Genomic DNA, 14760 nt, shown 5'->3' with positions numbered 1-14760 from the left:
GATGTTATACATAGCTGATTAATTTTTCATGTAGCATAATCGCTGTTTACAGACAGGTGTTAAAAGAATTTATAGCTGCATTTACTGAAGTTGCTTAGAGACTCACACAATCGGCTTCGCAACTCTTAAGTTACATCTTCTGGTGTTTATAATGCTATGTCACGTGGTATAAGCAGCTATTATAAACTGCCAAACGTAACATTTCTCGTGGCTAGGCAAACTTCTCAGCCTTCTTCAGTTGGTTAAAAACATCATCAATGTTGAAGGCTAGTCCGTGTCAAAATCACGATGAACTGTCATCGCTGAGTGACTGAAAAATATCACAGTGACTGTACGTCGAGCAATGGACTATGGCCCTCGTAAACGTTACCCAGGAAAACATTTGATATGGAGACCGACATGCATGTGTGCGTTTATCAGCCGGCCGCGGTGGTCTAGCGGTTCTAGGCGCTCAGTCCGGAACCGCGCGATTGCTACGGTCGCAGGTTCGAATCCTGCCTCGGGCATGGATGTGTGTGATGTCCTTAGGTTAGTTAGGTTTAAGTAGTTCTAAGTTCTAGGGGACTGATGACCACAGCTGTTAAGTCCCATAGTGCTCAGAGCCATTTGAACCATTTTTTGTGTTTATCATCAAGGTAACAGTAGTCGTAGAGGCTGACAACACAAGCTACGAGGTGACAGGTGTGTTGCCGCAGCGTGTGCGGTGGCTGCCGCCCGACTACTGGGGCGTTTTGTTTGAAATATCGTAATTTTGCACCATGGTTACACATCTCTTTATTAAAGCTACCAGATTCTGCCAAATGGAGCACCATTCTCAGTTATACGCTACATTATAAACTACATTAACCACAGCATACGCGTCATATAATGATTATTTTTACCTATACCAAGTGTACCAGTTTTTGTAAAGAATGTAACCAAATTAGACTTTTTAGAAAGTCGCTGTCCAATCTCTACTATGGTATAAGGAGTAGAGACATAAAATGAACAACAAAATGCTCGTATTAGTAAGAGATATGATCTTTGCAGTTGTGATGTACGGTTGTGACAACTGGACTGTAGGAAATGCCGAACCTCGTAGAACAGAATCCTTAGAATTGTGGTGTTGGAGAAATCCCCTTAGAGTTCCAAGGACAGCAAGGAGAACGAATAGGTCGGTTTTACGGCAAATAAAACCAGTTTGCTCCTGAGAACGTCTGCTACTGAAATGGAAACTAACATATTTTCGACACATAATGAGAAGACACGATTCGCTGGAAAAAGAGGGCAGTGCTGGGGAGATTGAAGGCACAAGGAGAAGAGGAAAGCAAATGATGCAATGGTCTGACGGCATTACTAAAGTAATGGATTGCAGTATGTTATGTCTTTTGGTCGTAGAGCAGACCTGAAGGTACTGAAGCGCTCCAGTTTGTGGGGTCATGCAAGTGTCATGCAACTTTTATGCAAAATGATGACAATGGTTCACGTTATTTAAGGTCCACAGCGATCATGAACTACAGTTTTAACGAGAAAACATTCCAGATGGCTACAATATTTTTTAAATTTTGTTTCCGGTAACCGGTTTCGGTCTATAGGACCATCTTCAGATCACGAACGAAGATTACGACTGGAAAGTTGCACAGGTCACACCAGTACCCAAGAAAGGAAGTTGGGTAATCCGATGAATTACAGCTCCATATTACTGACAAAGATTTGCATCAGGATTCCGGAACATAAACTGTGTTCCACAATTATGAAATTCCTAAAGGGAAACGATCTGTTGGCACATTGTATGAATTCAGAAAATATTGTTCTTACGAAATACAGCTTAGCTCTTTATTCTCACGAAGTAATCAGTGCTATCGACTGGGGCCCTCAAACTGATTGCTTATTTCTAGATTTCCGAAACGCTTGTGATACATCTATGCGGCTCTTCCCGTCAGAGGTTCGAGTCCTCGCTCGGGCATGGGTGTGTGTGTTGTCCTTAACGTAAGTTAGTTTAAGTTAGGTTAAGTAGTGTGTAAGCCTAGGGACCGATGACCTCAGCAGTTTCGTCCCATAAGACCTTACCACAAATTTCCAATACATCTATGTCTACGTCTACAGGCATACTCCGGAAGCCACCGTATTGTGCGTCGTACCCTGTACCACTTTCTCCCCTGTTCCATTTCCTGTTCCACTCGCAAACAGAGCGATGGGAAAACGACTGTCTACAAGCATCTGTATGCGCCCCAATTTCTCGTATGTTATCTTCATGGTCCTTGCGCGATATTTATACTGGCGGCAGCAGAAGCGTTCTGCAGTCAGCTTCCAAAGCCGGTTCTCTAAATTTTTTTAATAGCGTTCCTTCCAAAACCTCTCATTTGAGTTCCCGAAGCATCTCCGTAACACTTACGTGTTGTTCGAAGCTACCGGTAACAACTCTAATAGCCCAGCTTTGAATTGCTTCGATGTCTTCCTTTAATCCAAACTAATTCGGATCCCAAACAGGTCTCACTAGAGTCCTGTATACATTCTCCTTGGTGAACCACAGTTTCCCTTATTTCTCCCAATAAACCTAGGACAACCATTCACATTTCCTACTACAATTCTCACATTATCATTCCATTTGATATAACTTTCCAACGTTAAGGCCAGATATTTAAACGATGTCACTGTGTCAGGTAGGAAATTATTAGTGCTGTATTCGAACATTACGAGCCCTCACAAGCGGCTTCTAATCATATTGCGTGCCTATGGGGTATCGTTTCTGGGCGACTGGATTCGTGATTTCCTGTCAGAACGGTCACAGTTTGTAGTAATTGATTCAAAGTCATCAAAAAACATGGGAGTTATATCTGATGTTCCCCAAGGAAGTGTTACAGGTCCTCGTCTGTTTCCGATCTATATGAATGATTAGGAGACAAAGTGAGCAGTCATCTTAGATTGTTTGCAGATGATGCTGTTGCTAACCGCCTCGTTACGTCATCAGAACATCACAACCAATTGCAAAATGATTTAGATAAGATATCTCTATGATGTGAAAAGTGGTAATTTACCCTAAGTATCGAAAATTTTGACGCCACTGGCGTGAGTACTAAAATGAATCCGTTAAATTTCGGTCATAAGATAAATTACAGAAATGTGAAAGCTGCCAGTTTAGGCGAGCACTTAGGAATTACAATTACAAACAAATAAATTAAAACGATCACACAGATAAGGTTGTCGGGAATGTGAAGCAGAGACTGCGTTTTATTGGCAGAACACGTAGAAAATGTAACAGGTGTGCTAAAGCGACTGCCTACAATACTCTTGGCGCTGAGATATGCGATCCTAGCCACATAGGACTGACTGATATCGAAAAAGTTCAAATAGGGGCAGCTCGTTTTGTAGTGTCACGAAATATAGTAGAGTGCGTCACGGATAAAATACCCTAGTTGGTATGGCAATCACGAGAACAAAGTCGATTTCGATGCAGCGAGACATTTTCACGATATTTTAATCTACAACTTTCTCCTCCGAGTGCTGTCACGTGATTGAGAATGTTGACGTGATACAATGTATCTAATTAACAATTTTATATGACTGACATAACACTGGTAAGCTAGAAACCCACACTCTACTCATCAAAGAATCTTATCAGTGGTGGAATGTAACATATCTTCGCATCTTCCGACACCAGTTTTATGTTGTATTTTATAGCCGTTGAAAGTGACGGAAAGTCGAAATGCGTAAAATGTTCCTGGGAATTATAAAAAAGTGGTCAAGACATCAGAAAAGTTATTAAAAAGTATATTTACCCTTCTCCGTCGTCGCTGAAAGTTCGTGATGTCATCACGGATCCAGTCTGTATATTTGAAGAAGACGTCAAATGCTGTTGAATCATTTGTAAATGCCATGTATTATATCTAGAAAGAGTAACGAGTACACGTTTAATTTAATTAAATTTTCCGTCCACAGTTGTTCGAAAATGAACTTTCTCATTCTGCTACAGGCAGATATTATTTACTGAGAGTGGCAATACACCTACCGCCGAGGCGACACTGTCTGTGTATGTCGTGCCTGGGAGAAAATTAAAAAAAAAATAGATTTTACGTTTATCTTGAGGTTACTTTACTTATTATTTTACAACATAAAATAGTACGAAAACATCGAATTGAGTCCTTTTCCCAGTTGTTGTTTTATTTTAATTAAATATCGTATAGAAAAACTAATGTCTGTTGATTTTAAAACGAATGTACGGGGAACGGAGAGAATAATCTTTCTGTGCTTATTTAATATTTACTCTGCCAGCACACGGAATCAAATTTCAGACCTTATTTATATGCCTCGCTCTTCTGCCACTTGGCACCGCAGTAAATAAGAAGGGAAAAAAGGAAATCGCGCCATGCGCGCCACATCTCTGCAACTCAATAAAAGGGTGGGAGGGACTGATTTCATAATGGAACCGCGCTCACGCCCCATTCCGTCCCGAGGTGTGGGGGAGGAAAAAAGCCGGAGATGGGCCAGGAGAGTGGAGAGGCGGAAAAAGGAACGGCAGAGATATGGCAGACTAATATAATTTCGCGGTTTGAAATAGGTAATTAAATTCCGCCGAGGTATTTTCTATTTCGCGGGCCGCGGGCCGGGATGACGGCCGCGCAGCGTGCGTACACTGGCCGCTGCCGATATATTTCATTAGCGCTAACTTTGTTTAATGAAGCCACCCCTGGCGCTCTGTGCGCGGCGCGCCGGCGCAGCAAAGAACGGAAATTGCATTTGGTAGCGCGGCGCTGCCTGGCTGGATGGCTGTGTAGAGCCGCTGGGTGGCGACGGCGACTGCTTTTGGCGACGGGAGGCCGCGCTCTGCCGGCTGTTCTGAGAGCCACGTTAGGCCCCACTGTGCTTTGCCCGGCTTCTACTTCTGCTGCTGCAGCCAGCTCGCGCCGCACAGTGGGGCCGGGTCTGCTAAGTGCCGAGACGCTTTGGAGACCAACAGAAACACCTCCAGTACCTGCACTGCAAATCAATTCTGCAAAAAAAAGTGGTCCATGTAAAACATTCATATTTCTTTACGTACTACACGAATATGTAATAAAAATGGGGGTTCCTATTTAAAAACCGCAGTTGATAACCGTTTTACCTAAGGCAGCGCCATCTAGCGCGCCAACCATAGCGCCATCTGGTTTCCTCCTTCAAGGTAGACTAGTTTCGTCCTTTGTAGTTTTTTCGTTTGACGCTTATTTCGTTAGATATTTGGGCCGGCCACGATTAATGGACCACCCTATATATATATACACTCCTGGAAATGGAAAAAAGAACACATTGACACCGGTGTGTCAGACCCACCATACTTGCTCCGGACACTGCGAGAGGGCTGTACAAGCAATGATCACACGGACGGCACAGCGGACACACCAGGAACCGCGGTGTTGGCCGTCGAATGGCGCTAGCTGCGCAGCATTTGTGCACCGCCGCCGTCAGTGTCAGCCAGTTTGCCGTAGCATACGGAGCTCCATCGCAGTCTTTAACACTGGTAGCATGCCGCGACAGCGTGGACGTGAACCGTATGTGCAGTTGACGGACTTTGAGCGAGGGCGTATAGTGGGCATGCGGGAGGCCGGGTGGACGTACCGCCGAATTGCTCAACACGTGGGGCGTGAGGTCTCCATCGATGTTGTCGCCAGTGGTCGGCGGAAGGTGCACGTGCCCGTCGACCTGGGACCGGACGGCAGCGACGCACGGATGCACGCCAAGACCGTAGGATCGTACGCAGTGCCGTAGGGGACCGCACCGCCACTTCCCAGCAAATTAGGGACACTGTTGCTCCTGGGGTATCGGCGAGGACCATTCGCAACCGTCTCCATGAAGCTGGGCTACGGTCCCGCACACCGTTAGGCCGTCTTCCGCTCACGCCCCAACATCGTGCAGCCCGCCTCCAGTGGTGTCGCGACAGAGGTGAATGGAGGGACGACTGGAGACGTGTCGTCTACAGCGATGAGAGTCGCTTCTGCCTTGGTGCCAATGATGGTCGTATTCGTGGTTGGCGCCGTGCAGGTGAGCGCCACAATCAGGACTGCATACGACCGAGGCACACAGGGCCAACATCCGGCATCATGGTGTGGGGAGCGATCTCCTACACTGGCCGTACACCACTGGTGATCGTCGAGGGGACACTGAATAGTGCACGGTACATCCAAACCGTCATCGAACCCATCGTTCTACCATTCCTAGACCGGCAAGGGAACTTGCTGTTCCAACAGGACAATGCACGTCCGCATGTATCCCGTGCCACCCAACGTGCTCTAGAAGGTGTAAGTCAACTACCCTGGCCAGCAAGATCTCCGGATCTGTCCCCCCATTGAGCATGTTTGGGACTGGATGAAGCGTCGTCTCACGCGGTCTGCACGTCCAGCACGAACGCTGGTCCAACTGAGGCGCCAGGTGGAAATGGCATGGCAAGCCGTTCCACAGGACTACATCCAGCATCTCTACGATCGTCTCCATGGGAGAATAGCAGCCTGCATTGCTGCGAAAGGTGGATATACACTGTACTAGTGCCGACATTGTGCATGCTCTGTTGCCTGTGTCTATGTGCCTGTGGTTCTGTCAGTGTGATCATGTGATGTATCTGACCCCAGGAATGTGTCAATAAAGTTTCCCCTTCCTGGGACAATGAATTCACGGTGTTCTTATTTCAATTTCCAGGAGTACATATATATATATATATATATATATATATATATATATATATATATATATATATATATATATATAGAGAGAGAGAGAGAGAGAGAGAGAGAGAGAGAGAGAGAGTGTTTAAAACTCCTCTTCTGAACAGCATGTTGCAAACCAGATAATCTCAAAAATGTTCATGTCTGGGGAGCTTGGTGGCCAGCAGAAGTGTTTAAATTCAGAAGAGTGTTCCTGGAGCCACTCTGTAGCAATCCTAGACGTGTGGGGTGTCGAATTGTCCTTCTGGAATTGCCCAAGTCCGTCGGAATGTACAATGGACATGAATGGATACAGGTCATCAACAGGATGCTTACGTACATATTACCTGTCAGAGTCGTATCTAGACGTATCAGGGGTCCCATATCACTCCAACTGCATGCGCCCCACACCATTACACAGCCTCCACCTGGTTGAACAGTCACGTGCTGACATGCAGGGTCCACGGATTCATGAGGTTGTCTCCATACCGTACCCGTCCATCCGCTCTATAAAATTTGAAACCATACTCGCCCGACCAGGCATGATGTTTCCAGTCATCAACAGTTCAGTGTGGGTGTTGACGGGCACAGACAAGGCGTAAATCTTTGCGTCGTCTAGTCATCGAGGGTAAACTAGAGGGCCTTCGGCTCCGAAAGCCTATACTGATGGTGTTTCGTTGAATGTTTCGCACGCTGACACTTGTTGATGGCTCAGATTTGAATTCTGCAGCTATCTGCTGAAGGGTTGGACTTTTGTCACGGTGAACGATTCTCTTCAGTCGTCATTCATCCCGTTCTTGCAGGATCTTTTTCCGGCCGCAACGATGTCGGATATTTGATGTTCAAGGTACACTCCTGAAATCGTCGCACTTGAAATTTCCCACTTCATCGGTGCCTCGGAGATGCTGTATCCCATAGTTCGTGCGTCGACTATAACACCACGTTCAAACTCACTTAAATCTTGTAGCTTCATTGTAGCTACAGTAACCAATCTCGCAACTACGCCAAACTCTTGTTGTCTTATACAGGTGTTGCCCGACCGCAGCGCCGCATTCTGCCTGTTTACATATCTCTGTTCAAATGGTTCAAATGGCTCTGAGCACTATGGGACTCAACTGCTGAGGTCATTAGTCCCCTAGAACTTAGAACTAGTTAAACCTAACTAACCTAAGGACATCACCAACATCCATGCCCGAGGCAGGATTCGAACCTGCGACCGTAGCGGTCTTGCGGTTCCAGACTGCAGCGCCTTTAACCGCACGGCCACTTCGGCCGGCTACATATCTCTGTATTTGAATAAGCATGCCTATGTCAGTTTCTTTGACGCTTCAGTTTACATCTAAACTTTGTAAATTTAAGATTTTTGGCAGTTGGCGACAGGTAGCAGTTGCTACTAACAACAGTTCGTTCTGTCTGCAGCTACATCCTCATAGGTACCCTGCATCACCCTTAAGTTCCTACCCCTCCAGTCTGTAACAGCATGCGGGAAGAATGAGCACTTAAACCTTTACGTTAGACCTCAGGTTTCTCTCACCTTATTACGAAGATCATTTCCCTCCATACAGGTGTGCGCATTAGGAAGTAGAAGCTGTAGATTGAATTTTCGTGAAAAAATCTCGCTGCATCGAAAACACCTTTGTTTTAATGATTGGCACACTAACTCGCGTATCATATCCGTCACACTCTCTCCCACGTTTCGTAATACTGTAAATCGAGCTGCCCTTGTTTGATGTTTTTCGACATCCACTTTCAATCCTGTCTGGTAAAGATCCAATACCGGAGGGCCAAGCGTATTTTAGACAGTCGCTTTAATGGATTTGTTGCATTTTCTAGGTGTTCTGCCAATAAAATGCAATCTTAGCTTTGCCTTCCCCACAACATTTTCTGTGTTATCACTGCAACTTATTTGTTCATATCTGTAGTTCCTAGTTATTTAACTGAACAGGCAGCCTTTACGTTTTCGTGATTTACCGTATGAGGAAAATTTTTTAGGGAGTTTTTTTTAGTACTCACGCCAGTGGTGTCAAACTCCTCAATATATAAGGTAAATTGCCACTTTCTGCAGCATACAGATATCTTGTGTTGACTATTTTGCAATTGGCATATCAATTAGAGGTAAGGAACCCTTATCCGGGGATGATCGAGCAGAAAGTTATATGCGAAAATCCTTTTGATACGTTTGACAGTCGAACGCATGTACCGATACTGTTGTTGCTAAGACTGTAAAGAAGGCAACATACAAAGGTAGTAGCATGTACCAAACAGCAAAAAAATGTCTTACAAACGTGGTCTATAAAATGCACGTCCTAAGAACAATGAGCGCTCGTTCATCTTTGACATTGTGAAATACATCTCTTCTGCAGAGCAGGTGTCCATATCGCTTATGGTATGTATTTTAGAAGCCATGCATGCCAAACGTTACATTCTTAATTGGTTCATACTACCATCTCTGAAAGTTGCCTGCGTGACAATCTTAGCAACAGTTGTACAGATACATGTATTCCACTGTCAGAGATATCTGGAAGATTTCCGCTTCTAACTTTCGACGCCGTCCTTTCCGGACCAGGGTCCCGTACCTCAATTTGAAACATTTACCGTTACCCCTTAGCGCTGAAAGTCTTGTAACACCTTCACTGAATCAATCTGTATAAAGGCCACGCGTTGTCTACTAGTAACCACGTGTAGAGAGCATATTTTAACATTTTGTTTATGTCATTACTTGCTTCACTGTAATTAATCAGGTGTCAGGGTGATAGCAGTTTGCAAAATGGCGACTAATCAACAGAAAACATCTGGTGTGTTGCAATATGGAAAGACTGAACCCGTCATTACTATGTAGCGTGCGTTCCGAATACAGAACAGCATACAGCCTCCAACCTACCAAAGCATTCTGCAGTTGTACCTAAAATTCAAGGGTACAGGTCGCCTCCGCAAAGGGAAAAACTCCGGACAAGTAGGTATTGTAGTTGAAACAGTGCCTGAGAGCCGTTCCTTCGTAGCGCAAATAAATCTAAACGTCGTGCAAGTGGCAAACTGCGGCTTCCACAGCCAACTGTGGCGAAGACTGTGTGCTAGTTGATACAGCAGAAACGATATCGGATACACCTGCTGCAACATTTGCGGCCAAGCGACCGCACCATGAGACGCGAATTTTGAGATCTCCAGGAAGCATTTGAAGACGAGTAATTTACTCCGCGACTCGTGTTCAGCGATGAGGCGACGTTCTATATAAACCAGTCGTTCCCAACCTTTCCGAGACCGTTACTCCTGCATGTAAGCTAGTACTCCCTTCTTCCACCCGCCCATAACAAAGCTTTAACATTAAAAATAGTTTTCTATGTATACTTCCATTTTCAAAATAGTTGAAGGTAAATGATATGTAGTTTTGTGTCCGTTGGTACTATTTATTTCTAACAGTATCTTTTTATTAAATAGTATAGCTATTCTAAGTGCATTGCAAGTGCTACCTATACACAACTTCTTCTCAGGAAACAAAGCTAAGCATCCACATTTGGGGTATACTCTTGTTACAAAAGATGCTTCCTTTGTACCACTCCTCTCCCTGGTGACACTTGCTACACTCACACCTGGCATCTCCATTTAAAATCAACCAATTGAAAATGTGCACACTCTATTTATTGTTTGTAAATCACATGATTCCTGGACTCTTTTCTTCTGAACTAACAGCAATTGGAAGACTTTATGCTGCTAACGCTTGTGCATGACCACTGTTAATAAGAGTACTCATAATGATAACAATACTATGTGGTCGTAGACTCCTTACTTCTGAACTAACAGAAACTGCAAGACTTCATGCTGCTAATGCTTCGTGGATGACCACTGCCAATAATAATACTCATAAAGTAATAATACTGTTTAGGCCCTTAAGCGGTTTAATCGTCTTTGCATTATTTGTGTTCTGTTGTACTGTCAGTTAGTTTATGTGTTGGAAAGTGAATAACAGACAATCTCCGGTCCGTTGCGCGAACTACCGACAACTCGGAGAAGGAAACTTCATAAGATATGACGTACCTATTTCAGATTGAAGTGTATTGTACTCGAGACGTTTTCAAGTCTGGGATACCTGTGATGAAAATTTGTAGCAAGGCCGGGATTCAAAACCGGGCCTTCTGCTCACTAGCCAGATGCATTAAACGTTACGCTGAGTTGAACGTAACACCATATGAGTCGGTAACGGTCAGGCAGGCCTCCTTGACTGCTGTGCCACGTGGATAGTTGCCTCAAACACCCACAAGTTATGCTACTAGCGGAACAACATCCCATTAACGTAAGCGAAGAGAAGGTCTTAGTTAAATATTCATGGGAAAATTGACTCTGGGTGACTGGGAAGAAAACTCAACAAGGCGCAGAGTTGGAGCAATTGCATACACTGTGAATGCACGTGTCGGGCATCAGCGAATATATTTATGATATAAACAGTTAATACGTTTGGCAAGTGGAAAGTGAAGAAAGGTTGAAAATAGCGCTTCAGTTGTAAGGTTCTTTTTACTTTCCAGTAATTAAAACATGACTACGAAAAAACTTAAGTTGCTCTGGACTTTGCCAGCAGAGCAATTTGGCGAACATCGTTAAGCGAATAAATGATGTACTTCTTCTTGTATGTATCGGCCACGAATCGCCGACGCGATTCAGGAAGTTCTCATTCGGCTGATGTTGTAGGGCAGATTGTACTGAGACATAAATGTTAAGAAAAAATGCGATACTTTGCGCCGTTTGCGAGTTATTTAGCATTGAAGTTAGCCAATAAGGTCGTTGCACGTGCGAATTAAAGTTTCTGCTAACCAAACAAAGCACTCGTTGGGTAACACCGCCCCTGGCAGGCAGCTTGAATGTTAGCGCGCGACGCTCCGATTGGCTAACTTCAATGCTAAATAACTCGGAAACGGGGCAACGTATCGCATTTTTTTCTTAACATTTATGTCTCAGTACAATTTGCCCTACAACATCACGACAAGCGTTTCAGACATTTTCTGACCACCATATATATATATATATATATATATATATATATATATGGTGAGTCACCTAACGTTACCGCTGGATATATATCGTAAACCACATCAAACACTGACGAAATAGACCAACTAAAAGGTGTTAACATGTGGACATAATGTGCTATTCCAGTCTCTTCTGTACGTAAGGTCCATCACCGTTCCCTTTGGATCCCTACGTAATTCGGTGCTCTCCGATACACACGATCGAACAGCGGAGGAGTGGTACTCAAGCGTCAACTTTAGGTTACAATATCTCCGGATGTAATTAACATTTTACAATGCAACAAGCGGCACTGATTACGTATTTGTTTATATGTTCAGATGTGCTAACAAAACTAACGGGGTTCCATTTAAAAAAACGTAGGTTTGTGTTAAAAAACATACTTCCGTGCATTTTTTTATGGTTTGTATTAACCAATTACACTAGCCCCTCTCCTCACGTTCGGTCTGTGGAATCGATTCGTCAGTATTTGATGTGGTTTACGAATTATTTCCAGCGGAATGGTAGGTGACTCACCCTGTATACATATATATACACTCCTGGAAATTGAAATAAGAACACCGTGAATTCATTGTGCCGGGAAGGGGAAACTTTATTGACACATTCCTGGGGTCAGATACATCACATGATCACGCTGACAGAACCACAGGACCAGCGTTCGTGCTGGACGTGCAGACCGCGTGAGACGACGCTTCATCCAGTCCCAAACATGCTCAATGGGGGACAGATCCGGAGATCTTGCTGGCCAGGGTAGTTGACTTACACCTTCTAGAGCACGTTGGGTGGCACGGGATACATGCGGACGTGCATTGTCCTGTTGGAACAGCAAGTTCCCTTGCCGGTCTAGGAATGGTAGAACGATGGGTTCGATGACGGTTTGGATGTACCGTGCACTATTCAGTGTCCCCTCGACGATCACCAGTGGTGTACGGCCAGTGTAGGAGATCGCTCCCCACACAATGATGCCGGGTGTTGGCCCTGTGTGCCTCGGTCGTATGCAGTCCTGATTGTGGCGCTCACCTGCACGGCGCCAAACACGCATACGACCATCATTGGCACCAAGGCAGAAGCGACTCTCATCGCTGAAGACGACACGTCTCCATTCGTCCCTCCATTCACGCTTGTCGCGACACCACTGGAGGCGGGCTGCACGATGTTGGGGCGTGAGCGGAAGACGGCCTAACGGTGTGCGGGACCGTAGCCCAGCTTCATGGAGACGGTTGCGAATGGTCCTCGCCGATACCCCAGGAGCAACAGTGTCCCTAATTTGCTGGGAAGTGGCGGTGCGGTCCCCTATGGCACTGCGTAGGATCCTACGGTCTTGGCGTGCATCCGTGCGTCGCTGCGGTCCGGTCCCAGGTCGACGGGCACGTGCACCTTCCGTCGACCACTGACGACAACATCGATGTACTGTGGAGACCTCACGCCCCACGTGTTGAGCAATTCGGCGGTACGTCCACCCGGCCTCCTGCATGCCCACTATACGCCCTCGCTCAAAGTCCGTCAACTGCACATACGGTTCACGTCCACGCTGTCGCGGCATGCTACCAGTGTTAAAGACTGCGATGGAGCTCCGTATGCCACGGCAAACTGGCTGACACTGACGGCGGCGGTGCACAAATGCTGCGCAGCTAGCGCCATTCGACGGCCAACACCGCGGTTCCTGGTGTGTCCGCTGTGCCGTGCGTGTGATCATTGCTTGTACAGCCCTCTCGCAGTGTCCGGAGCAAGTATGGTGGGTCCGACACACCGGTGTCAATGTGTTCTTTTTTCCATTTCCAGGAGTGTAGAAAAAGTAAATTGCCTCATACAACAATTAAATGCTCTTCATTTTATAGTGCCATGACAGACTTCAAGGCTCCTAGTCACATCTCACGTGTAGATTCAGAACATATCATTTTTGTCTCTTTATTCACACGAGGGGCTTCAGTCCGGAACCGCGCTGCTGCTACGGTCTCATGTTCGAATCCAGCCTCGGGCATGGATGTGTGTGATATGCTATCCTTAGGTTAGTTATGTTTGAGTAGTTCTAAGTCTAGCGGACTGATGACCTCAAATATTAAGTCCCATAGTGCTTAGAGCCATTTGAACTATCACACGAGGTAATGGGTAATATAGACAAAGGATATCAAGTTGAATCCATGTTTCCAGAAGACTTTCTATACCATTCCTCTGAAACACTTTTAATCGAATTGCATGGCTGTGGAATATTGGGTCAGTTGTGCAACTAGATTCGACGCTTCTTGTCAGAAAGGTCGCAATTCGTCCTAAACAACAGGCAGCCCTCTAAAATGATGCCGTCGTGCGCCGCCTACTAAAGTCTTCATAAGGTGAAAAAAACTTTGGTTACCAATAAATGAGACAAATTTAAAGTTTGTCGATCCAACTATATACACAGCGATTAGTTCGCCTCTGTAGCTGAATGGTGGAGGACTAGGCTTCGATTCCCGCCGCTGACAAGCATTTTTCTGTGGTGGGAGAATTGATACGAGATGCACACAACATCGCGATGCTAATTAAAGAGCTGCTTGAATGAGGAGGAGGGACTTCAAGGTCTGGAATTTCGGCAAAGTGGCCGGGAGAGCGATTTATTGACCACGTGCGATCGAGTAGTTTGAGGTTTTCGGGCGCTAAGTAGCATGGTCATCAGCGCCCAACGTGCGCTCGAGATCGCATCAGAACGACAGAGGATGACACGGTGGTCGGTCGACATTCCTTCAGGGCCTGGACGAGGAACTTGTTTTTAACTTAGCATTTGTAATTACGCTACATAATTACGCTATACGGAAACATGAGACAGAAAATGTGGCGAAGGCGAACCAAAGACTGCATAATTGGCGAAACACAGAAGTTGCAACAAATTGGCAGAAGATGCTGCCTAGCTTACGCTTTTCCGTCACGTTTGGAATGCTGCTTCACTATATGGAATCCTTACCGGGCAGAATTGAGGAGGACATCAAAAAATTTCTAAGAATGGGACCTCTTTATTTATTGCGCGAAATAGGGGATAGAGTCACGGATACCATAAGTGAGATAGGTTAGTGACAATTAAAAGAAAGGTTTTTCTCCTTGTGGTGACACCTTTCCGCGAAAT

Source organism: Schistocerca piceifrons, chromosome 6 (assembly GCF_021461385.2).
Source record: "Schistocerca piceifrons isolate TAMUIC-IGC-003096 chromosome 6, iqSchPice1.1, whole genome shotgun sequence".
Lineage (NCBI taxonomy): Eukaryota > Metazoa > Arthropoda > Insecta > Orthoptera > Acrididae > Schistocerca > Schistocerca piceifrons.
This window is presented reverse-complemented; position numbering follows the sequence as displayed.